General features: G+C 44.3%; 1 pseudogene; it reads right to left on the bottom strand.

Moving 5' to 3' along the window:
* Positions 1 to 26,616, bottom strand: part of LOC144128693 (uncharacterized) — an 88,407-nt pseudogene that overhangs the window by 21,100 nt on the left and 40,691 nt on the right.

Consider the following 26,616-nt stretch of genomic DNA (forward strand, 5'->3'; position numbering starts at 1 on the left):
ATACAACCTTCATCTGCTTCCCCTGCCTCGCAACCTCCGCAAACAGGTCCCGCACTGCCTTCCGCGCATGAGACTTGCGCTTGTGCGAAGGCTTCTCAGTTTCAATTTCTTTAATTGCTCTGTCAATAACAGCTGAAATAAAATCCAGAGCATCTCCCAGTTAAAACTTCTGAAGAAAGAGAACAAACGCAGCAATGCAGATAAGTGCAATAATTGCTGCACTTTCCGAAGTGCGCGCCTGCTTCAATATTCTCTGCTGAACTTGACCCAGCAGTGTTAAGTCCAAGACCAAGCAGTACTATCAATTTTCTTGATATCAACTGTAAACCAAACAGTATATATGACTTGCCCATCAAGACTTCAACTTTGGCCGGTGTTGCCTGCCGCTTTGCAACGCTGTCCGGAGTACGCCTGCAGGGCTGGCCGGTCAGGCACCTCTCTTTCATTTCAGCAGGCGTCCATAGGTACCGTGCAACTTTGACTTCACTTTTTGTCTTCATTATGTAATTAAATTTCTTTTCCGTAATCTTTATGCCATTTGCGAGATGAACCTAGAAGTAGAATGCAGATACAGTACTGAGAAAATGTGAAAGGTGGGTGTTGTTGCCAATGAGCCATTTAGTTCTTTGTGGGTGGAGGGTAGCGTAATAAAAAGGCTATAGTTCATGGGTTTTATACCCCAGAATGACTCAGGCTATAAGATACTGCAGTGGGGGGCTCTGGATAATATCGACCACTTGAGGGTATTTAAGAGGCACTGACATATCACAGTACACCTCCCTCTAGCATTCTGCCTCCACCAAAATGCGACCACCACAGTCGTATTCAAACCCGCGTCTTTCAGGTCAGCGCCGGGCGCCATAACCATGAGCCACCGTGGCGGCTAACCGAATAAAAAGTTTCTTCTATTGTCACACTAGCTTGTTCGTCTTTTTCCTAGAGCATTACCAAGTTAAAATTTTTCTACCACATTACGCTTGTATTCCATTGTAATGCTAGCATGCTTTCCACAGTTGGGTGCCACATGAAGCTGTGCATGAGGTTTACTGCTCAAGAAGAGATGAAGATTTGTTTGCAATGGGGAATGGGAAAAGCACAGGACAATGACCTTGCATAGCTGGCACCAGAAGCCGTAATTACACGCGTTCTCGCCACCAGAAAGTTTTTCTTTCACAACTCTACTCTAAGCGATGGAGGCTGGATTCAGTGCAGCAGTAACCCAATAACATGGGGGGGTTAACATCCTAACGGTGCTCAATAACGGTCCATCCACAATGGCAATGCAAGCACACAGCATGTTAGCAGCCTGTGCAGCTTTAATGCTGCTATGCGGAGGACACCGTTTTCTTCTCGTGCAATAGTTTCAGATGAGCAATTCGGCGATACACTAGTACCTAAAGCCGTACAACAATATTTAAAAATGCAGGAAACGGTTCCAATAAGTGTTGGACTAAGTATCCGGACTTAAAACTGGCGCAAGAGGTAACATTCAAGCCCCTTATTTACTACAGTAAGAGGCCTCCCCTCTCGTTATCAACGGAGTCTGCAAAAAAGCAAGCAAGGCACCAATGGGGGCTTGCTTTTTTGCATATTGATGAAAAAAAAACATGCTACACTAGGATAGAGATGACACAACAAAACGAGGTACGCAGGACAAGCGCGTCTTTCCTAGTCTTGCAAGTTTTTTCCACTAATGTGCAAAAAGAACCAATATTCAAAAATACATGCACACTGCACAATAAATCACATCACAGCAAAGACTTCAACGCCTAGCTGCAACTTACGTTTCTATCCAACAATTCAATAGGTTGTGGAGCATGCTGCTCCTGAACAGAATTGGAGGCCACGGAAGCATGGTTCAAATCTGCAAAACTAACAATAAGTGCCATTAGTAAAGGCACTGATTGAAGCACTTCAGAAAATACAGTTTGTTTTCCGATGTACAACTAACAGTCCCTCATTATGTAGCAGTGGACGGTTTGAAAACTGTGCTTCAGGATATTCCACTCCCTCATTGCTGTAACAATACAGACTTCCCTCAAAGTGTTAAAAAAGTGGACACTATAGGTGCACAAAAACTTCCAATCACCTCGAATAAACGTGCTGCTGTTAATGCACCCATTATGCTGTCTTTTTGAAAATAAGCAATGTTCCCAAATTAATAAACAAACATAGCATAATCATGCAAAATTTGGTGACACGGGCACTCTAAGTTACAAACATGGAAGAAATCGATAGAGCTGCCGTTTCTTATCAGTATAATCAATGCAATGGGGAACATAACAGCCGCCATTACATCTCAATCACTGTGCAGTCGCCGCAGATCTATCATTCATAAAGCAACCAGCCTGAAACTTAGTGCCAAGATCGAAAAAATATCTGCTGCCTGCTCCTTAACCCTGTCCTGTACCAGCTGCGGCCACCCTATTCCAGCAAAATTCAACATCTCATCCACCCATCTAATCTTCTGCCCTTCTCTCCTATGCCTGTCGTTTCTTGGAATCCAGTCTGTTACTGTTAACGACCATCAGTTATATTGTTTTCACATTACATGCTTTGCCCATGCTCATTTCTTCTTGACTTTGAATAGGGTACCATTAAACCGCATTAGTTCTATGACCCTCTCTGCTGCCTTCCTCTCTCTTAACGTTGCACCTACCATAGCCGGTCCTTTCTAATTGGTGCATTCGTACAGGAAGTTGTGGCCAAGTACTACACCAGTGTGGCCAAATCCTAATCTGATGAGGTAGTGAGTTATTGGTTCTGGTTAATAAGATCAGACCACACCCTAGGTCTGGCTATACAATTGCATCGATAAGTGAATTTTTTTATTCAGTGGGGAATTGTGCACCACCACGATTCGAACCCTGGTACTTTTGCACATGAGGCAGATGCACTACGTCTATGCCATCGCTTTGTAATTATTTTAAACAACGTATGCATCTAAAATCAAACAAGATTGCGCGTTATACTGAACTATAGCTGGCAACCTTCCCCTTTCAAGTTGATACCTTATGGGTTCATGCTAAATGCACATTCATCCATCCCTTAAACACCACTTCCACTGCACACACGTTTGTTCACATTCGAATCCACGTGAGCAGTATATTCTTGAAGATGCTGGACATAACTCCTCCTTAAAATCGGTGTCCTGGACACTTCACTGCAAAAGGACATTTCAATAAATGGATGGGTCTAAGTCAACCTGAGGAAAACTGGCTAGAAAAGTTGTTTTAAGGAATTAATGTTTAATGGGGCAGAAACGTAGGCGCTAACAAAGAGGGTTCAGCTTAATCTACAGAGAACGCAGCAAGCTATGGAAAAATTATAGGTTTAACGTTAAGAGAGTAGCATTGGTATGTAAGGGAGTGATGAATGTGTACATTGCATGAACCCATGAAGTATCAAATTGAAGGAGGCAGGCTGCTAGCTATAGTTCAGTATAACATTTAATCTTGTTTGATTTTGGATGCGTCCTTCGTTTAGAGTAAATGTGCAGCGATGGCATAGAGGCGGTGCATCTGGCTCGCATGCAAGAGTGTCAGGGTTAGAATGCTGGTGCCACACAATTCTCCCCCGGATTAAAAAAAAGATCACTTATTAATGGAATCGTACAACTAGGCCTAGGGTGCGGCCTGATCTTAGTAACCAGAAACAACGCACTCCTTCACGAGAATAAGATTTGGCCGCCCTGGTGTTTGGCCACAACCTCCTGTATGAATCCACCAATTGGAAAGGGCTATGATAGGCATAACATTTAAAGATAAGGAAGCAGGCAGAGTAGGTCAAAGAACAAATGCGGGTTTAATGGCATCCTAGTCGAAATAAAGAAGAAATGAGCATGGGCAGGGCATGTAATGCGAAGGAAAGATAACCGATGGTCCTTAAGGGTGACAGACTGGCTTCAAAGAGAAGGCAAGCGAAGCAGGGGGCAGCAGAAAGTTAGATGGGCAGATGAGATTAAGAAGCGTGCGGGGATACGGTGGCCGCAGCTGGGAACGTTTGGTTCGTGGTTTGTGCGGGTTAAACGTCCCAAAGCGACTCAGGCTATGAGGGACGCCGTAGTGAATGGATCCGGAAATTTAGACCACCTGGAGTTCTTTTACGTGCGCTGGCATTGTACTGTACATGGTGTCTAGAATTTCGCCTACATCGAAATCCGACCGCCGAGGCCGGGATCGAGCCCGTGTCTTCCAGGCCAGCAGCCGAACGCCACAACCACTCAGCCGCCACTCAGCCACCACGGCGGCTGAGTGGACAGGGTTAATTAAAGAGACATGGACTTTGCCGAGCAGTGGGCATAGTCATGCTGATGATGATGATTAATTGCATGTTGCTGCAAAAATACAAAAAAGCCATTCAACACAGCCTTGCACACAATGAGGTGCAAACACAACCACAAAATATCAAAATAATTTGCAGTATTTACCAGTTTCTGCCATGTTGCCCATGATATACTGTGCATTGATATACAGATCTTTGAAGATAACGTCTTGACCTGAAAAATTTACATTCAGGACTTTCTTAACAAAAGCACTCGGTTGGCAAAACTCACACAATGCATGTGCATGACATGCAGTTTCTTTAGCTGCACCAAACTTTGGTAAGAAGGCTGCCCATGTAAACACACTTTCCATTTCGCAGTTCACTATACAACCACCATTTCGGGTGGTTCTCATGCCCTGCAAGATAACTGCGAAATAGTAACTGGTTTTTATTAAAATAATAAATTAAAGGAAGGGAAAGATTTGCTATCCCCGGCATCTTCCATCGATACCGAAGCACCTGAGCCGGGGCAGCGGAAATAATGGATAGCAGGCAGAATGGAGAAATGAAATAAAAGAGGTGAGGGGACAAGAAGAAAGGAGAGGGGTAGAGGTAATATTCAAAGACTATTTATACAATAACAAATGTGTCCAGGATGTGCGCGTGATTAGCTGATGATTGATACTGATGAAGAAAACATACACTCGCCAAGGTTCAAAGAAAATAAGAATGAATTGACGTTTCGGCGCCCGTACGGGTGCCTTGATCACAAAGAAGCGAAGGACGGGCAGGTGAGCTATATATGGGCAGTTTTTTGAAAGGTGCGCAGGTATATCTCTGGGAGATTGCCACGGGTCCGGTTAATCGTGTTTGGCGTGGATTGAATGCACAATGATTCTATGAGAAGGCGTTTTGATAATGATTTTTCCTTTGCAATTACACGTGCTGCGTCCCAGTCGATGGTATGGCCAGTTTCTTGATGATGTTGCGCCAAAGCGTTTGAGATAGATTTTCCTTTGGTGACGTCATTTTGGTGCTGTTTGAGCCTTGTCTTGAATTTGCCTGTTTCTCCGATATAGGAAGCGTCGCAATCATGACAGGGGATTTTGTAGATCACGCCTGGAAAGATATCGATGTCAAGAGGGTCCTTGACTCGCAAGAGTCGTTGCCGAAGTTTGCACGACGGGACGTGGGCCACATTAATGTTATAATCTGAAAAGATGCGAGCAAGGTTCTCACTCACACCGTGGGCATACGGAATCGGCACAAAATACCGTGGGCATACGGAATCGGAACAAAAACGCGCGCAGCACTACGTTGGCTACAACTGGAGTGGGGCATTCAGTTGTAAATCGTCCAAGGTAGAACTCGCGGGGTGTTCGGTCACCGCGAGTTCTACCTTGGACGACTAACAACTGGACGCCCCACTCCAGTTGTAGCCAACGCAGTGCTGTGCGAGTGTTTTATGAGTTGCATATTGCAATCACTCAGTTCAGCCCTTGGGCGCGGCCGGGCAGCCACCAAACCACGTGACGCGACGTCACAACAGCCGGAGGAAAAGCTGGGCCCCAATTCGCGCGGTCGCGCGCGGCCGCAGCCACCACCTGACTCCCGCTCCTCCCGCTAGGGGCGCTGCGCTATGATTGACGTCACGGCATAAGTATAAAAGAGCTGCGCTCCTTCGCCGGGACAGTCTTATACCCCTGTCACACGGGCATTTCGAGGGCCCTCGAACCGATAGTCTATCGACTCAAAGGCGATCGAGCGCTTCTACACGGGCTGTTTCAATGGCGATCGAGTCAATAGCCTATCGAGTCAACGAAGCAGCACGGAACTCCATCGAGATATGCAACGCATTCTTGGCTTAACCAAGCTAAGCCTGGCCATTTCTTGTTGCTCAGTCATGAGCTAATCTCGCGCACAACCTGGACACATTTGTTTTTGTATAAATAGCCTTTGAATATTACCTCTACCCCTCTCCTTTCTTCTTGTCCCCTCACCTCTTTCATTTCATTTCTCCATTCTGCCTGCTATCCATTATTTCCGCTGCTCCAGCTCAGGTGCTTCAGTATCGATGGCAGATGCCGGGGTTAGCTAATCTTTTCCTTCCTTTTTATCATTATTTTAATAAAAACCACTTACTATTTTGCAGTTATCTTGCAGGCATGAGAACCACCTGAAACGGTGGTTGTACAGCGACGTGGCTAATTAACAAATATTTCAATTCAACTTTTAAATTACTGAATTGATAGTGTATGCTTCAACAGCAAAATGGACAAATTGCCTGCATATTCCATATACACTCAAGTTATTTTCACACTTTTTTTTTAAATTCTGGCTTCAAAAAGGGGACACACGAATGAGACAGATCTCACAAACGCATCTTAAGAAACTCTACAAAGGTCATAATGTTCTCTCTCTCTCTCTCTCTCTCTCTCTCTCTCTCTATATATATATATATATATATATATATATATATATACTCTGTATATAAAGCTAACTCCAAAAATAAGTGAATGCATAACCCCTGCTCACCTACAGCCCCACATTAACTATGCAGTTTCCCGTGAGATGGCACGATGAATAGTGCACAGCTTAAAGCAATAAACACGTAATGATACAATCGCAAAGCCGGCTGTCAAGGGCAAATGCAGAACGCGATAAAATGGTGCCCTCATATGCAACCGAGCTCATCAGTGTTTGGTAGTTTCGGCTTCAGGCGTGCACCGGAGGTTACCTGAAGTTTTCTCTCGCAACTGCTCGTCCGGGAAAGCGACTACCACAGCAGGCAAGCCTGGTAAACAGCGCAAGCCAATATACAACCAAATAAGCTACTTTTCTTTAAATATGGAGCTTCATGTACATAACTGGGCATGGGCACCAGCACAGGATACGTGCTACCGACAGCTCGGACGAAACTACGTCAGGCCCCGCATATAGTTGGGTGCCGCGTATACGTCAACTGGTATGATGAGCCCATAAAAGAAATTCCTTTTTGGGCACCTTCGTTTTTAACCCAATATAGAAATCTTTAGAAACCCTAAAATTTAACAATTTAAGGTATGACTCGAGAGGCACTACAAGAGTCTATTGAAGCAAAGTTGCCAAAGGCTGAGCAATGCAGTCATGGAAAAGTCAGTGTGGGCTAACTTACCATCTTGATTGGCCTCAGCAACCACTTCATAGGGCTGGTCACCTTCTGGTTGATTTGGGGCCTCCCCATCCCCAAGTCGAAGCGGGTCCAGCCCACCCGCTAGTGAAGGTGGGTCCAGCCCATTCATTAGTGATGAAGGTGGGGCCTGCCCACCCGCTAGTGAAAGTAGGGCCTGCCCACTAACAACTGGAAGTGAGGCCTGACCACTCGCAACTGTCAATGAAAAGCAAAGAAAAAATAACACAAATGCACCGAAGGATTTCATGTAAAATAAAAATCTCACTCTCTGTTATGTTTATGTGCTTGCTGTAGAACATAAAACTGACAAACTGCTGCAGTCAAAGTGCATTTGTCATCCTGATTGCTAATTTAGTTTCTTCTTGCTCTTTAAAGGACAATAGACACCCAGTTTTATTGCACGTTTTCTTATTTAAATTGAGAGACATTCGAATACAGTGGAAAGTTGTTAATATGATGCCCATTAATTTGTAAAGTTGGCAAATTTGACCTGCAAGTCTGGTCCCTACAAAAGTGTTAAGGAGTCTATGGGGCAAAACTCATTAATTCGAACAAATTTTAGCGCGCATCGGCTAATTCGACATGGCTTCGTAGCCCGGCCGCCAAGTTGCTGTGGAGGAAGCAGGGGAAAAAAACTGCCAAGAGTGGCACTAGTGTAAAGCTAAAAAAAATAGAGTGTAGGCCATCCGCACGGTCATCGTCATCAGCAGTGAGAGAGAAGGCGAGAGTATAGAGTAGGTGATGGCGATGAAAGCGGGGTTGGCAGCAGGTGAATGTTTTGTTGTCTTTGCTAACCCTACCTAACTCTAAGTAATCTTTCTTGTTTATTGCGCATTTCGTCAGCGTCTACTATGTTGCTTTTGAGTGTGTAGTGCTGTGCCTGTGCGTCTTGCCACCACGTTACGTGCTGCTGCGATGGCGCCACTAGCAAAGCAGCCGAAGTACCAAGTGAAAGACCTAGCCAAGGAAGTGAAAATATTGAATGAGCTCAAGAACAATTTTTCATGCCGCAATGTGATGGACAAATACAAAGAAAAAGGACAACCTTGGCCAAGTACGTCAAAAAAGAAAAAAGTACCTGGAGACATTTGACAGTGAAATCTTCAATGCCAAAAAAAACGACTGTAGACTGTGGCCCACACGGAACTCTGAAGAAGCCTTACTGCGATGGACCGCTAATGCACACGAGGCCTAACTCCCTGTGAATGGACCACTAAGTTGTGCCCAGGCTGGAAGGTTCGGCGCGAAAATTAACACTAAAGACTCTAAAGTTTCCGAAGGTTGGCTCGCTCGTTTCAGACGCCGGCACAATCTAACTTTTCAGAATGTGTGCGACAAAAGATCCATGACAAAGTGATCGAGGAGTGGCGGACAATCAGGCTTTGTGAACACACGGCTGCGTATGCTGCTAGTAATACAATCAATGCCAATGAAAGAGCACTTTTTAAAGCACTCTCGGACTAAACGATCACATTCAAAGGTGACCCTTGAACAGCAGGAAAACGCAGCAAGGTAAGAGTTACCGTGCTACTTGCCACCAACATAATGGGAACATCAAATGCTGTACAATAATTGTAAATACAGAAAGCACAAGCTACAGTGCATGCTTTTGTGTATGGAAGCTGAGAAGAAGTATGACCTTACACTCCTCAGTGCTTTGAACGTTCTTGCAGATGAATGGCCCAACACGCCTGCAGCAATCACAGCAAACTGCTTCCAGCACAGCGGTTTTATGCTACTAGACTGCTGCGCAGAGGAAATGCCATCTGAAACAGCTGATGCAGCTGCAACCACATAGGACGACAGTTGTTTCGACGTCTTGCCTCCCATGCAGCTCAACGATTACATGACTATCAATGATTGAGTCACAGTCGCTGGGCAGCTGACTGAGGATGAAATAATTCAGGAGACCACAGGTGCCGGCAGCGATGGTTCATTGGAAGCCGACGATCGTGAACAACTACCTCAAAAACCGAAGCGCACGGTAAAGAAGCCGCAAAAGCCCTGTACGTGCTGGAAGACTTCTGTGAACATATTCCTATTGGTGCGTGTGCCATATGCAGCATCTGACAGTGAATAGCGCTATTGTCGCACCCAAATATTTCTGGAAAAAACATGATTACAAACTTATATGGCAAATAAAGGTATGCCATAAATAAAGGTATGCCACAAAAGGGGCAAATAATTTTTTATGGAAAGGCCAGTATCAATAAATACAATTATTTTGGTGTGCTTAAAACTTTTTACCTGGTACCAGATCAATTTATGTATTAAGGAACTGCATGATTTCAACAAATGTCAAATTTTATGTGACAACCCATCAGAGAAAAATGAATTATTACTCTTTATTAGGGGGTGCGAATAGTATTTTTTCTAAACCAAATCAAATGCAAATTGAGTAGAGAACGCATATTTCAATACAAATTGAATGTTCATAAGATTATTCACTACTTGAGGAACAGTCGCAGCAGATGAATAATCATGCAGAACAGCAGAGCTCAAGTGGGACATTCTAAAATATAGAGCGGAATCTGTAGCCGCCGAAAAAGCAACTCTGGCCTCTGTTAGGAGGCACACAACACAGTATATATGCTCTATGATCATCATGGTGACGATAGAAAACGACTAGCACAAAATCTAAGCTGATGAAAAAGATCAGTTTGAGCCATGACTTCTGACATAGCACATGAATCCACAGTTGATAAACTGGCTGAACCCTGTAGTATTGCACAATATTGAAGGCCATATGTACTAGTATGAACTGTGTCACTGCACCGAACCCTCCTTCCAGCAAAGGCCGATCGCAACAGAATGTTGTGGGCCGTTCTTGAAACAGTTGCTAAAATACCATGGTGGTACAAATTCGAACTCTGTTCCAGTTATTTGTAAGCTATTTGAGAACTGAAGAACAGATTAGGTTCCTTAAGAATAATTTTGAATACAAGAACTATTATGAATTCTGATACTAGACTCGCTATTCAAAAATTTCAAATATTCGCACACCCCCTAGTAACTATTATTAGCCCAGCATAACAGTTAACTAACCAATTCACATAATTTGGGCTTTGCATTGCCAATTGCAAGTTACACTGATATCAAAACAGTGCTGCCAGCATACCTTGTATGGTAATAGCTGCTTTCATTAGTCACTATTTTTGCATGCTGTGCTTTTGAGTGACAAGAATAATTTGATAATATAGAAGCTACAACCACCAAAAATAAAATGTCATCAGTACACTGCATATTTAATCTTCTAAAAATTAGCCTCCTATTTTTATTATGTCAACTGTTCACAAGGAACAAAAAGATCAGCCTCTTCAAAAGAGAGCATTAAGGGTCCCGTTCAGCAAAAACGGCAGTGGCGACCAGTCAGGACCGCAATACGACTCAGATGTCATTATGACATGACATCTGTATGAACTGTATACAGTAAAAAATTGAGGTGAAAAGAAAATTGGGGTAATTGGCGGGGAATAGAACCCCTGACTATGGGATTTTGCGTCAGACACGCTACCCCTAGGCAAAGCTTAGGTGTTCCTTCAATTATTTTTTTTGCACCGGAATGATGTAACAAGCATCAAGCTATGTGCAACTGTTACTTCAAGGAGTCCAAATTGAAGAGATTGTTGTTGTATGGGGTTTTATGGCGCATAAGCAACTATGGCTATCATGCGCCAAACACAAGGTTAGATGATGCTATGTCAAGTGTACAGAGGTTACATTATAATAGATTTAAAACACTGGCTTTCTTTAGAAACTTACAAAGAAGTGAAAATTCGACGAGTGTTTGCTCGCCTAAAAGCAATGCGGGATGAAATGGAATGTGTTCATTGTAAAATACCGTAAAAACTTTTTGTCTAAGTTCTTCGAGATGCGAACAAGAAATTAAAATGTGATTTACTGTGAGCTCTTCACCACACATTTCACACACAGGTTTGTCTTTTTTTGTTAATAAGAAGTTATGGGTGATGTGTGTGTGACCTATGCGTAAACGACATAAAATTACTTCGATAAAACGCTCTTTATGGTGGCATGATTTCCATTCTTTTATAATGGGCTTTATGGTATGCAGCTTGTTGTGTCCTTCATTTTCCCAAGAAGCTTGCCACTTGTCTCTTAGTCTGCTATGCACTAACTTCATGTAATCCCTAGGAGGCAAATTCACATGTTTTATTTCCATGGTTCTGGTTTGTGCAGCACACATGTCGGCTCTCTCATTGTCCTGAATGCCAACGTGACTGGGAACCCAGCACAATTTTATAACATGTTTTTGTGTTGTGACCTTTACTATATTATGTATGATGCTTCCAATCAGTGGCTCCGTGGCATTTTTAGAGTTTAATGCTGTAAGGACGCTCAGTGAATCTGTATAGATGATGCTGTTTTTGATGTTTTCATTTGTTATTTTCTGCACCGCAACACTAATAGCATAACACTCCGCGGTGAAAACTGTAGCACATGAGGGAAGTCGTACTGCATTTTCATTTTTTCCTTGTATTACTGCGCTTCCTACATGAGCATGAGTTTTTGACCCGTCAGTATAAAATGGAATGTAATTTCTGTATTTTTCCTGTAGTGCTAGATATTCTTGTATTATCTGGTCGTGTGGTGTACAAGTTTTCCTGAGGCGTGTTAGTGTGACGTCACACACTGTGGGAAGAGTGTACCACGGTGGTAGCGCTTCGCATCTTGGGGCAATATTTTTAATTTCATTTAGTATGTTTAGTGCTTGGCATTTTTCTTCGAAGCGCAAGAGAAACGGTTTAATTGCGTGAGGCTTGTTGAAGAGTATTCTGGATGGGCATTTCGTGACGATTGAGTAACAGAGATGTTTGGGGTGAGAAAGGATTTTGAGGATGTATGTACAAGTTAGTGCAGTTCTTCGATCTTCTAAGGAAGGTTCATTCGTTTCCACATACAGACTTGCTATTGGTGAAGTTCTGTAAGCACCAGAAGACAACCTTAAACCAAGATTGTGGATAGGATCTAGTCGTTTTATGTAGGACGGTCTTGCTGAGCCATATACTATGCACCCATAGTCTAACTTAGAGAGAAGCAGAGAACGATATATATGTAATAGGCATGCCCTATCAGATCCCCAGCGTTTTCTTGACAGTAGTTTTAGCACATTGAGGGCTTGGGAAGCTTTTTTCTTTAAGGTGTTTATATGTGGCAAGAAAGTGAGCTTTTTATCGAAAGTTATCCCTAGAAATCTATGCTCTTGTTTGACAGGTAATTGGGTTTGGTTTAGATATATTGTGGGGTTGGCCTGTAGGCCTCGTCTCAAAGAGAACAGAACCGCTACTGTTTTCTGAGGGGAAAATCTAAATCCGTTTCTATCTGCCCAGGTAGTCAGTTTATTTATTGTTATTTGTATCTGTCGCTCACAGGTGGGTATGCTGGATGACGTGCATGTTATTTGGAGGTCGTCTACGTAAACAGAGTACATTATGGATTTTGGGATTACTTTTCTTATTGAGTTCATTTTGATGATGAATAAGGTCGTGCTGAGGATGCACCCCTGGGTTACGCCAGTTTCTTGTGTAAAAGTGTTGGAGAAGGTTGCACCTAGGCGGACTCGGAACGTGCGGTTGGTTAGGAAGTCATTCAAACAGCTCAGCATCCTGCCGCGGATACCTAGGTCCGCTAGGTCACGGAGGATACCGAACCTCCACGTGGTATCGTAAGCCTTCTCCATGTCGAAGAAGACCCCGATACAGTGCTGGTTGTGGATGAACGCTTCCCGAACTGTGTTCTCAAAGCGAACGATGTGATCGGTTGTGGAACATGTCTTTTTAAAACCGCACTGGTGTATATCTAAAAGTAGCCGGGACTGAAGTATGAAGGTTAGTCTGATGTTTAGAATGCTTTCGAATGATTTTGCTATACAGCTAGTGAGTGCTATTGGCCTCTAACTGGTGGGAGTAGTTGGTGGCTTGCCAGGTTTTAGGAAGGGTACTATGATTGCTTCTTTCCATGCTTGGGGGATTTCTCCACTCATCCATATTTTATTGAAAAATTTTAGGAGAGCCTCTATGGCAGTCTCAGAGAGGTGAGCAAGCATGGCATAATGTATATTGTCTGGGCCTGGTGCTGTCATTTTACCGGATGTTAGTACTGTGTTAAGTTCCTGCATTGTAACAACCTGATTGTAGTCTTCGTGTATGCATGTTCCAAATGGAAGTTTTTGTTTTTCTACTATTGTTTTGTGCTTTTGAAATGTTTGTGTATAGTTGGATGAGCTTGAAACTGTGGAAAAATGCTCACCCAATATGTTGGCCTGTTCTTCTAATGTTGTTTGAGTACCGGGTGTTGTCAAAAGCGGAAGTGTGAAGGAAGTATGGTCACCAGTGAATTTACGAACTTTGTCCCACATTTTCTTTGATGGTATTGAACTATTTATAGAGGACACATATTTCTGCCAGGAGGTTTTCTCAGCATTCCTGCGCACGTACCGCGATCTCGCCTTGGCCCTTTTAAAAATGAGTAAGTTCTCTGCAGTGGGGTACCGGCGCAAGGTGCCCCATGCTTTATTTTGCTGTTTTTTTGCAAATGTACATTCTTCTGTCCACCATACTTTGTGTTTCTTCTGTACGAGTCCTGTTGTTTGTGGTATAGCGAGTGTTGCAGCAGATATTATGCATGTAGTAAATCTTTCATTAATTTCATCTATGCTGAGGTCTTCAGAAAATTCTTTATCTAGAGTGGCACTTTCTGTAAAAAGTGACCAGTCGGCGAGGTGAAATTTCCAGCGCCGTGGTCTTGTGGGGATGAGTGGAGTGGAAGACGAGAGCCTGATGACAGTGGGTAGGTGATCACTTCCCAGAGGATCATTTAAAACATCCCATTTAAAATCGGTAAAAAGAGACGGTGATGTGAAAGCTAAATCAAGGAAGCTCATTTTTGCTGAGCTTGGGCAACAATATGTGGCCTTTCCTGTGTTTAAAAGACAGACATTATTTGAGAGTAGAAAATCTTCGATTATTTTGCCCCTAGAGTCACAGCGTTCGCTTCCCCAAAACGGGGAGTGAGCGTTAAAATCGCCAACTACCAGATATGGCTCCGGCTATTCATTGATCAGGCCATCTAAATCTTGTATTGTTAATGTGATGTGTGGGGGGAGATATAAAGAGCAAATTGTTATTGTTTTGTAGGCAACGACGCTAACTGCAACTGCCTCAAGTTTTGTGTAAAGTTTGATTTCTTGAGCAGGGACGCCGCTTTGAAGGACAATCGCGACGCCTCCCGAGAGTCGATTTGCCTGCTCGCGATCGTGTCTAAAAATGGTATAATGTTTAAGGATATGCACATGTTGTGGACCTAGATTGGTCTCCTGAAGACATAAAACTGTGGGTAGCATTGACCCTAAAATATGTGTTACGTCGCTGTAGTTCCGCATAATTCCTCTACAATTCCACTGAATTAAGAAAGCCATGTTAATTTTTGGGGTGAGAACGCTAAGGCGTTTACTTATGCTCAGGGCCCGTTATGAGGGGTCTGTCTTTTTTTCGCTCAAGAGAGCTGTTCCGCCGCTGCAAAGCGGGCGGACTGGGAGTTGTATCCATCACCTCGCCAGAGGTGCTGGAGGACCGCGCAGCCGCGGTTGTGTTAGTTTCAGGCCTCCCCTGACGGGGGGAAGTCCTGCGGGATGCCGACCCATGGACCGGCGCTCCCTGCTGTGAAAATGGCAGGGCAGCTTTCGCTGACCCTGCCTGGGGCGTGGATGGCCCTGCCATAGGCTCGGTGGAAGTGGCCTCGGCAGGTGCCGGAGTGCTGTGTGGTGCTACGCCCCAGCGCACCACATCAGCGAAGTTTGGTTTCGCTGTGAACGAGAATGTGTTGTTTAGTGCAAAATGCCTCCTGGCTTCTTTAAATGAAATGTTTTCTTTGGTCTTTATGGTGATAATTTCTTTCTTCTTTTTCCATGACGAACACGCCCTGGAGTACGCAGCGTGGTCTCCTTCGCAATTTGCGCAGCGCAGTGCTGCGTCACATTCCTCTGAATTGTGGTCCTTAGAAGCGCATTTCGCACAGGCTTTGCGGCCGCGGCAACTCTGAGAGCCGTGCCCGAATCTCTGACAGTTGAAGCATCTGCGTGGGTTAGGAATGTAGTGCCTGACATTAACTTTAAGGTATCCGACTTCGATGGTTTCAGGTAATGTGCTTGTGCTGAATGTGAGTACCAGGTGTTTAGTATCTATTTCTTTGTTGTCTTTGCGGATTTTAATTCGATAGACATCTGTGACATTTTGGTCGCTGAGACCTTCTAGCATTTCTTTTTCTGTTAGATGAATGAAGTCGTTTTCTGAAATGACCCCACGGACGGTATTGAGGGATCTGTGGGCTGTTATGGAGACTGGGATGTCTCCAATAGAGAGAATGTCTGGGATCTTGGAGTTTTGGGTATGGTCACGGATTTCTAGTAATAAGTCGCCACTGGCCATTTTCGATAGCTTATATCCGGGGCCCAGTGCATCTGTTAGGCACTTTGACACAAGAAAGGGTGATAGTATTCTTGCCTGTTTTCCTTCTACTGTACTATGTATGACATGGAACTTTGGGAAGGTTGTTTTCTTTTTCGGGAAAAAGTCTGTTGCTTCGTTCCGCCCTCTTTTCAGAGAGCGATCAGGTTTTGAAAGGGGGGGAGCCATAAAGAAAATTTAGTTATTCGGTCATGGTGCCAGCCACCCACCACGGAGTCCAACAAGGGGACGGGACAGGAACTTGAAAGCAAGTCCTGCCCACGCCAGCTGTACACCTCAACTATAACCACATATGACGCAACTCAGGGTAGTTGGTCACACAGGGCTAACCCTCGCCGCCAGGAAAAAAGGAAAAACTAAGAAGTGAGTAGGATATAGGAGAGTTGTGAGACAGAGATAGGAAAGTGAAAGATGGAGAGGAGGATAGGAAAAGGCGACTGCCGATTCCCCCCGGTCGGGTCAGGCCGGAGGTGCCGTCTGCAGGAAGCTGGGGCCAAAGTGGTGTGTTGCCTTTGCCAAGGGGCCTTAAGGGTCCAAACGCTCGGCATCGGCTCAACCACCAGGATCCCCTTTTCCCCGGACACGGCGATGCCACGCACGGCGAGGCGCGGGTGCTCGGGTCCGTGGTGATGCACAGTTCACCATCATCCCCTTGCGGGGATGTCCCTGCGGATGCTCAGGAACCCGCGGTGTCGCCACTCACCGTCGCGACGCCTGCAAGCTGCAGGCGCCCCCCTCCGGGGAAAAATTGAAGAGAGTACCCCCACTTATACTACACAGTTATTTATCATGCCATTTACGAAAGCAAAACAGTTGCCATCAACTGGTATCAGTACAATGAAAAAAAGGTGCAAGAAACAAACCTGTGTGCACTTCACGTCCCAATCCACTTTGGCTCTGGGCGCTGCAAGCTATTTCTGCACAAAAAGCAAACCACAAGACTTAGAAGTCAGCAACTAAAATAAATAATGGCGCTTTGAATATGCATAGCGTAACTCAGATGAATTGGTACTGCAAGATGCAAATGGGCGAGCAAAAGTCAATTAAATTAACACTATGGGCAAGCACACCTGCCAGCTATAAGCTTTCAAAGAAGGGAAGATGTGCAAGCATCGACTCTAAGGTAAGCCGACTTTCGTTGTCTGCAACAGTGCAACAGTATTTTGGATACACGCTAAACTCATCCTAAAATTTTCCTGTGGTAAGTCTGTCTCATACAGATGATTATCCTCTGCTGTCCATCTATGAAGCTGCAAATACATGCTTGCATGCATGTAAACGTACCTAGTTAAAGCTGTATACGACTTTCACATGTTTTAACCATAGAGCACACACACAAAGCTTAACACCAATAAAATTAATGCATTTACATTAATATATCAAGGAGGTGGAACCAAGCACTGAAGTAGCTAGAAAGCCAAAATACAGAAAGGGAGGTCACGTCGCAGTAAACAAAGCATTTCAAGGGATACAAGGTGAACATTTATAGTTTATGGAGGTTTAACGTCCCAAAGCGACTCAGGCTATGAGGGACGCCGTAGTGTGAAGGGCTGCGGAAATTTCGACCACCTGGGGTTCTTTAACGTGCACTAACATTGCACAGTACACGAGCATCTAGAATTTCGCCTCCATCAAAATTCGACCACCGCAGCCGGGATCTAACCCGCGTCTTTCAGGTCAGCAGCCGAGTGCCATAACCACCGAGCCACCGCGGAGGAGAATACAAGGTGAAAGTAGCATAAGTACAACACAAGTAAAAGCATTAGGCTATGGCAAAGGTAACTGGGCATTACATGTTGACACAAACCAATTTTGTCCAGCTGCACTTCTGTCAATCTTCTGCTATGCGCTCTTTCTTCACTCTGAAGAGTCTCAAGGTTTTTTATTTTCTCCAGCAGCTCTTTCTCATGTTCTACAAATGCAGCCTTCTCGGCTGCTGCCAGGCCTGCACAACAAATCCTGCGTTCAGGGCTTTCCCTGGCCTCCTCAGCTGCTGTCATTTCCATGCCCCTTCCTTCTGTCTCCGAAAGGCTTTCGGCCGGGCTCTCTGGGTCCTTGCGCTGAAAGGTCATCGTAAAAAAGAGCAACTGAATATTTTTGTAGCGATAGCTACACTACGCCAGCCACTTCGCGAGGTCAGCGTGGCTACACGCTGAGCCGTGGCATCATCGCCAGGTATGCGCATAAGGGAGGAGTGCACAGGGGGGGTGAATCCACGTCCCGGGACAAAGATGAAGGAACGCCCAGCGAAACGCAGCGGCGAAAGACTGACTTTGCAATTCAACTGAGCAAGTTCCACTCGGCTAGCTGTAGCTGTCGCGTCCCTCCAGGTTTAACCAGAGCTAAATCACAGCCATTTTTTATTGGCAAGTCGCAAAAAGAACATGAATCTCCATTAGCCTGAAAACGAAGGTCGGCTGCATACCAGAAAGTTTGCACGAGAGCTGCCCAGAGATCAAACAGTAAAAGTTAACATGATGGAGGATATCGCAGTAACTACATTTTGAAGAATTTCGCTGTTTTTGTGTTTCCAGTTTTAATTTGGTAGCCCGACTATGTTGTACACATGGTCAGGCTGCCAAAACCAAATTGGCTACACATGTATAACTATGCAATTTCATGGTGAAGATTACACAAAATGGAACTGAATTGTGTAAGTCCTGATTTTCAAAATAAATTATCAAATAATTTGCACTCTACCCACCAGGCAGTGCCAAATGCTATCTTTAACCTGTCCCCGACTTCCAGCGAGTGCAGTGATTACGAACACCCTTCTTGTAATGCACTTGATGAGAAGATGCAGTCCAGCACACCACTTCTGCTACAGCATCATGTTCTAAGCAGCACAGAGCTCGTACCATACAGTAAAATCTCGTTAATTTGGCCCGTATTAATTTGGAAATTTGCATGATCCAACTGCTGCTGGAGTCCCGCCAAATGCTCATGCAAGTCTAAGGCGTCGAAAGCTCACTTATTCGGACGGCGCAGGGCTGACATCAGTTACTTCCGACAGGCCCCGGAAGGGGCGCCGTGTTTGGATATGACATGCTTGACAGGTAATCATCCAGATATTCATCCACAGGCCTGAATTGCATATTAGGTTGTCTCCTGCCCCCCTGCGATGTGTGCGCATAGGCAGGCATGTTGACGGTTGGCAGGATCCCGTCAACAGACCGAGAGTCCGACTGCATAGTTTCGTTTTCAGAGCTTTGTCGCCAGTTCACAGCAACCGCAACTATCTGCGGCGCACATTAGCAGGCCAGCCAAGCCACACACTGTTTGGTACCACGGCTGCCTTATTACTAAACTTCTTTGTGTTTGTTTTTCAAAGGAGTCTCGCCTCCCCGGCGTCAATGTGCACTTCCGTCACTTCCATCCGTGTGGTATTTATTTTTCCAGCTCACCGAAACTCCGCGCTTGTCATTTGCTGTTCGTAGTTTGTGCGCTGAAGCCTCCCCACATGTGGTGCCACATGCAGAGAAGCTCCACCGTTGCCATTTTAGACTCTGAAAAAGCCATGGTGAAGCTCACCATTGTGAAGCAGTTCTGCTTCTGCCACTCCTGATGGCTTGCATGTATTAAAACATTTGACAGAACTATGAGAAATCGCTGCTGTCAGGCAGTTGTAGCCTCGAAAGGAGGTTAACAATTGTCCAGGTTCCCTCAAAATAAATTTTGCTTTCACGCAAATTGTTTTTGGCAGTTTTGGAAGGAGCAGTCAATAATTAAACATCCGGATAATTCAGGTATTTTTTCCACTACTCTGAAGTCTGCATTAACGAGGTTTACTGTGCAAACATGCATGCGTCTTGCATACTGGGCAGGTATTCACTCCCTCCCTCCTTGCACTCAAGGCAAACTAAAGTAGTCATTTCAAAGCACTCTAGAGCGCTATAAAAAGAGACTGCACATTCATCTGGTTGAAGACGGACACTTGGAACAGATTCGGTTGGCTTTCCCAGAGCGGTCACTTATCTCTTAGGAGCGCCTCAAGGCATGCATACTTTCTTAACCTTTTATAAGGATCAAACTATGTAAGAATTATATTACATCACTTTTAAGCCGTTTTTGACTATTAAATTTACAGAAAAATGGGGACAACTTCGTAAAAACACCTCAAATGTGGCACATATCCTTACCTTAGTCTTTCGGAAGTAATAGACAACTTTTATTAGAATTTAAAATTGCTTCGATATGTATTACGAGGCAGCTGACTATGGAAAAAGCTCACAAGCTCAACAAGTTTTCTTTCCCTCACGACTGATGCCGTCGAACTGCATACCCGCACTTGTAAAAACACAGAACCAAGCAGGCCTCTTAGCGGAATATAAAAACACACTGAATATCTAGTTTGGCGCTGGTAGTAATCTGCACTCAAAAATATGAAACGCAGGTGCGTTTTGTTCCATTTCCTGGCACCTGAAGTAAGTGGGACAAATATCCTGCTGCTGAACAAAAGGTTAAAGTGATTTGGGTGTTCTGGATTCCATGAGTACTCCCACCAATCCAAGCACGGTGCTGACAACATTGGCAAAGCTATGATGGCTGCAAGGTGAATACGTGACAGTGTCATGTTTTATGTTAAATTATATGAAATATGGTGATCACCGCGTAGCGACGACAGGTAGGAAGCAACCACAGCCAGTCGTGACAGGAAGTAGATGCAAGGGAACGGAAAACGTCAAGCGGGATTCCAGTCAAATCTGCAGATTTTGGCGGAGCAAATATCGCTGCTCCATGGAGCGATTCATGATCAATGCCTGATCCTGAACTGCCACTAGAACATACAACTCTCGCTCCCATTCTGCCACTGGAACACAATTGCTCCAAACAGAGCAAAAAAACTTGACCCGGATCTCCCACTGGAATTCAACATTAGTGTTTGAGTTCTGCACAAATTTCAAGCAAACGAAATTCATCAGTATGTGCTGCAGCCTAAAAATCTTTCTTTGTTGTGCAGATAAAAGAATCTACTCACTGCTTCAGTACCCCCCGAATTACCAAAGGTTTTCATAATTTCGGTGAGCTCATTCCTGCAAGCCTGGCGCATCAGTTTCCTCTTCTCTCTCTCAGATTCCCCTTCAAGTGGCTTGATCACACAAAGAAAAAAACAACTATAAAATGCGCAAAATACTTATTGTAGATAAGTTGTTTGAAGTCAGAAAAGAGCTGGTCTAGACCCGCAGGGCAAAGATATCTTAATCATGTATGTAAATATCCAAATACTGCTTCCTTGGATGCACACTCAACAATTTATCAACGTCCACCCTATGACAGCAGATTCTCGTGAGCTTCAAGAGACACTGAGGATTAACTGAAGTAGGCCCTTTCATTACATGCCCTGCTCTAATAACAAAGGGGCTAGGATCCTGAAAAACCGAGATTTTGTTACCTAAAGAAAGCCAAAATTCGGGTAACACCATCACACGCCGGTTTTGTAGGCAAGCTGCAGTATTAGTACAGAGATTTAGCATACCAGAGACGTACTAGAAGATACCGATACCAGTTTGGCATACGTGCAGTGGTCCCACCTGGCCATGCATGCGCCGCAGCACATGCGCAGCTCCCGTAGGTAAAACCAGTATACACCACTGCTAGTATGTCTCTCGGACGCTACATATCCCTACTAATACTGAATTTTGTCATGGCTTGCCAAGTCCAGGCTACGCTAGCATACACTTTCATGGAGTCCTTTTCAGAGTTGATACAAGCGTATCAGCTCACAGGAAAAGAAATTTCATTTTTATTTGCATTTAACGCATAAATTAAAACGTTGTGATGTGAACAAAAATCAACTTTGCCAAAAAGAGCAAAGATAAAGAATTATCAAGGACAAATTGGGTGAAGTTAAGTGTCCTCGGTGTCCCTTCAAGGTGCTCATCTTTGGGACTACACCAGTAATGCTAATATTCCAGACAACAAATTGCAATGCCAAAATGCAATTCAAACCCAGCTGAAAAAGTCCATTGGTTCTAGTTGATGATGATGGTAGATTTTTATGGCGCAAGGGCATCTATAGCCAAAGAGCGCCATGGCACAAGGTACTTTCCATTTCTCAAGGTGGGGTCGAAGACTCATTTCCTAAGCATTTCACCCCTTACTAGCCGAGCACCAGGCCAGGGGAAAGCTTGTACCAATTGTATCACCGGTGGGTACCCGGCGGCACTGGGGATCGAACACCGCACCTCCCGCATGCGAGGCGGATGTTCAACCACTCCGCCACCGCTGCGGTCCCATTGGCGCTAGTTCTAATTCCAACTGGTATTAAGTGGAACCAATTGGAGTTACTGGGTTCTAATTGGCAACAGCTTGTCCTGCTGGTTTTGCCAACTGATGTTAACTGGAATCAGTTGGAGTCACTGCGTTCTAATTGGTTGGCTTGTCCAACTAGATAAATCCAATTGGTTCTTGAGATTTCAGTGGGTTACAGAGGTTTCAGGTGGTCGATGTCACAGCTACACATTGCTTAATATTGACACACAACAGTGAACTAAAGAGGTTTCTGTTAAGAGGTACTAGGAGCTTTACCTGCTGAACTGCTTTTATCATTTCCACCACCACCACCACACGCTTGAGTAAATGAAATAATTTTGCCCAACGGACAAGGGTCGCTAGCTCCAGTAGGAGGGTCCCATTAATGGAGTGTATAAGTGGAAGCAAAAGTGTGTTCTGTGGATATGTATTGAGCTTATGTTCCTTGTGTGCGATGCTTTTGTGATGGTTTGTTTGGCTTCGCTTCCCTAACAGTGCAATTCTCATAATTTCATTTCCCTAAAATTACGGCACAAGGCAGAATGCTCTCTAGTGGTCCTCGAAGAAAATATAATTGGTTCTAGTTTGAACAAATTGATTTTCGACGGCACTAAAGCCAACTGGAACCATTTGGAAGCATGCCCGATTGGTGTCCGAAAACCTAACTGGGCTGAATTGGGAAAAACTCCAATTAGAACCAATGGAGATTTTCAGCTTTGAATGGCTGCATGCAGCTTCTTCCATAAGGTTTAATGTGAACACAAGTTACATATACTATCAAAGGCATCAACACATTTATGGCACTGGATAACAATGCTAACAAAAATTCATTCCAGAAATTGCTTGCTTAAGTAAATAAAGTTATGCATTTTTTTTCAGCAAGAAGCGCTCAGCGAATTCAAAAAAGTGCTGTGGAAAATGAACCACGAGAAATACTCACCAAAATGTTTTTCTTCACCTTTTCCAAAATGACTCGTGGAACTGCGGCCCTTGATGTTCTGAATTGGCTTATTAGCCCTTCAAGCGAATCTAGTAAGAAACATTATGCAGAAGGTTTGAAATGCGGGCCAGTTGGTTCACAGTAACTTGAAAAAACCAGTCACAAAAGACAAGGGGACAAGAGAAGGAGTGCACACGCCACAACGACTGCACTGTCAACTTGTCAAGTTGACAGTCCAGTCGTTGTGGCGTGTACACTCCTTCTCTTGACCCTTGTCTTTTGTGACTGGTTTATCAAAGTAATAAGAAACAATACACAAGAAGGGAGAAAAAGGGGGGGGGGGAGGTGATATGAAAGGCAGCTAGGGAAACCAGCGCGCTGGCACATACAAAATATAATAGGCAGAAACGAACTTCTCGTCCATAGTGAGATTCTACACGTGGGATTTTTTTTACACATCTCTTGTGAACTGAACGGTACCTGCATACTTCAATGATCTAGCCGAATAGCTGTCTCCGTAGCTGCTACTTCAGCAACACGTGGCGAGCATTCAGGTTCCAGATGTGGAGCCATTGTCGATAGTACACCTCAGAATTTGCCCTTTACTCTCTACCTGAACATTAAGCGTGTGAAAAATCTCAAGCCATCTTTGAATTTACTACGTCAAGAGCGTGGAATACAATGCAAACGTACTGAAATGACACTTACCTGCCAACAAAACCACTGTTGCAGTGTAAAAGTTTTTACCGCTCCCGTCACAGTCCTACCCAATACGCGGAAGTTTTATCTTTCCTGAAATCCTGCGCGTTGGACGGATGGAACTGTTTTACAAGTTCCACCGCCACGACTTCGCGTTCGCTGTCTTCGGTGTAATGCACGCATGCGAAAAGATTTAGTTGCTAAATGATGAGTCAGAAAAAGCACTACTTGCTGCTGTTGCCGCCAAAAAAAAAATGCCGTTCTAGCCTCGAGGCCTGCATCGTTTTTTTCTACTGGATGTGAGTTTCCTGCAGAACACTGCGTGAGACGTTATTATACGTGAATCACCAAGTGGAATTTGCCTGTGAATTGTAAATAACAGATGACAAAATTTTATTTATTTCCTATTGTTTCGGTTTCGGAAGCAAAAATTGAACATTTATATGCACACTTTTTGCTGTTAGCTAGCTGCCGTGATCTAGCTACAGCTGAAAATTTTCAACTTCAAGGAATAGCAATGGCAGTTTCAGCCTCTCCAGCTAGGAATTGACTGGAAAATGCTTTCTGACCTGTAATTGCAGTGTGTACATTTTCGTTTTAGCGTAGCCGGACAGCTACCGTTGCCAGGCTTGCCAAGCCACATTTGCCGAACGGTAGCAATTGCCGTAGTTACCGTACGGTAGAGCTAAAGCACACGGGTACACAAGCAACACGTTTCCTTGGGTTTGCATCTATAGTTTCTTATAAGCTGAAACCATGTCCCGCAGATAGCTGCAGGTTCTTACAGAGCTTGGCGTTTGACCTAGCCTTTAGCGGGACTGCGATGTGGTGCCACACGATTATTCTGGATTATTGCCGCTGGCTCAGCCCGCTGGAGGGATGCAGAAGAATACACTCGCAACAGGTCACACATGCTGTGTCTTGATCACAAATTAAAAAGCGGTAGGGGGTGGGGAGTTGAACAGGCAGAAGATATGTAAATCTGTCTTCACCTTTAATTGTGTCAGAGCGTATATGTGCCAGAAGCTACGCACAGAAGCTGTCAAATTAATTGCGCGTGCATCGCTCGATGCGCATTGCAGATGACATCACGAGAGTCGCAAGAGAAAAAAGGCAGGACAAGCACAATCCTGCTTATTTAGTGGTCAGCTAAAATGTGCCCGGCCGTCTCTAAGATTCAGATAGGCCAACTTAATTTACTCAAGAAAAACGCATTCTGCAGATCAGCTTTTTGCCGCCGCGGTGGCTCAGTGGTTATGGAGCACGGCTGCTGACCCGAAAGACGTACGCGGGTTCAACCCCGGCAGCGGCAGTCGAATTTCGATGCACGTGAAATTCCAGAGGCCCATGTACTGTGCGATGTCAGTGCACGTTAAAGAACCCCTGGAGGTCGAAATTATCCGGAGCCCTCCACTACGGCGTCCCTCACAGCTTTAGTCGCTTATGGGACGTTAAACCCCAGAAAACTAAACCAAACCTGATTTGAACAAGATGAAAGACACGATATGTGGACAAGGGGGACAACCTATATAGCTCTTCTTTCTTACTCTGGAAAACAGCGACTGTGACATTGATCAGGTAATATATTTGCAATCCATCGGTTGCATTGCTCGGTGCCCGGCCACTGAATCAATCTGCCTTGAGGAAAAGACGCACGGGTGCACGTGCATGTTTTATCTACGGCAGAAATCCTTTTTTGCCAGTTTACCATGATTCCTGTCTTGCGGCCCTACGAGCGTATAACAGGCCGATGGAATAACGTGCGAAAACATGGGACACCTGAATTCTTCTGTAAAGAACATCGACAAAACTATTGGCACTGTTGTACTTGCGAAAAAAAGTTTTTCGTTCACACTGAAGTATTAGTATACTATGTTGCTACAGAGCGGCATAATGGCGTGTTAGTCAGCCACGTCGCCTTGTCATCTAAGAAAACAAGCCTGCTCATGCAATTAGAGGGTATGGATCAGCGATAACAGCTAGCACACGCGCTCTCGAAGTGACTTTTACAAATGACGTGCATCTGCATGTGTTGGAAATGCGCATGTGTATACGTACATGCTTGTGGTGTACATAGGTAAAACTGTGACACGTGCTCTTCCAAAACCGCGCCGTCTGTTCATTTTACTGATGAAGGAGCGTTGTTTGAACATGACGGGACGCTATCCAATTCGCCCAGTTTGAGATTCTTGTGCACCTGTCCATGGTTTTGAAAGACGTCTGTACAGTAGTAATAACCATAAAAAGCGTAATATACGGTGGTAATAAGCAACCGATGATAAATTTAGCAATACACCGATATCAACGTCTACAGTGCCGATAAGTCCTGATACGCGCGATAGTGTACAGCTCATTCGGTCGAAGAGCCTTTACCGCATGTCGGAAATCGGGGTCTGCGTAAAAAAATTATATCATGGTAATTTGCGGTTCAAGTAATTTATGATTGATTGGTATGTGATAGGCGGTGACGAGTTAATGAAGTCATTGTAATTAATTTAATAATGAAAGTAATGAAAAAATTGGAAAAAGCTAGGGAATTCAAAGGTGTCAAAATGATCAGAATGAAAAGCCAATGATGCTAATTAAGAAAACTTAGATTGTGTAATTTATCAATGAATTAATTAAACAATTGGAAAAATGAAAATTGCGTACAACGTTTTCAAAATGCTCATAATGGAAAACCCAATGCACTCTGCTATATCGTCATACCTTTGACGCGGAGCCGAAGTGTCCTCTCCAATTGTTTTTTGTTGAACATATCGTGATTCTATGTTATTTCCAATTATTTTAACTCTGTATTTGAT

This window comes from Amblyomma americanum, chromosome 1, assembly GCF_052857255.1.
Source record: "Amblyomma americanum isolate KBUSLIRL-KWMA chromosome 1, ASM5285725v1, whole genome shotgun sequence".
NCBI classification, from domain to species: domain Eukaryota; kingdom Metazoa; phylum Arthropoda; class Arachnida; order Ixodida; family Ixodidae; genus Amblyomma; species Amblyomma americanum.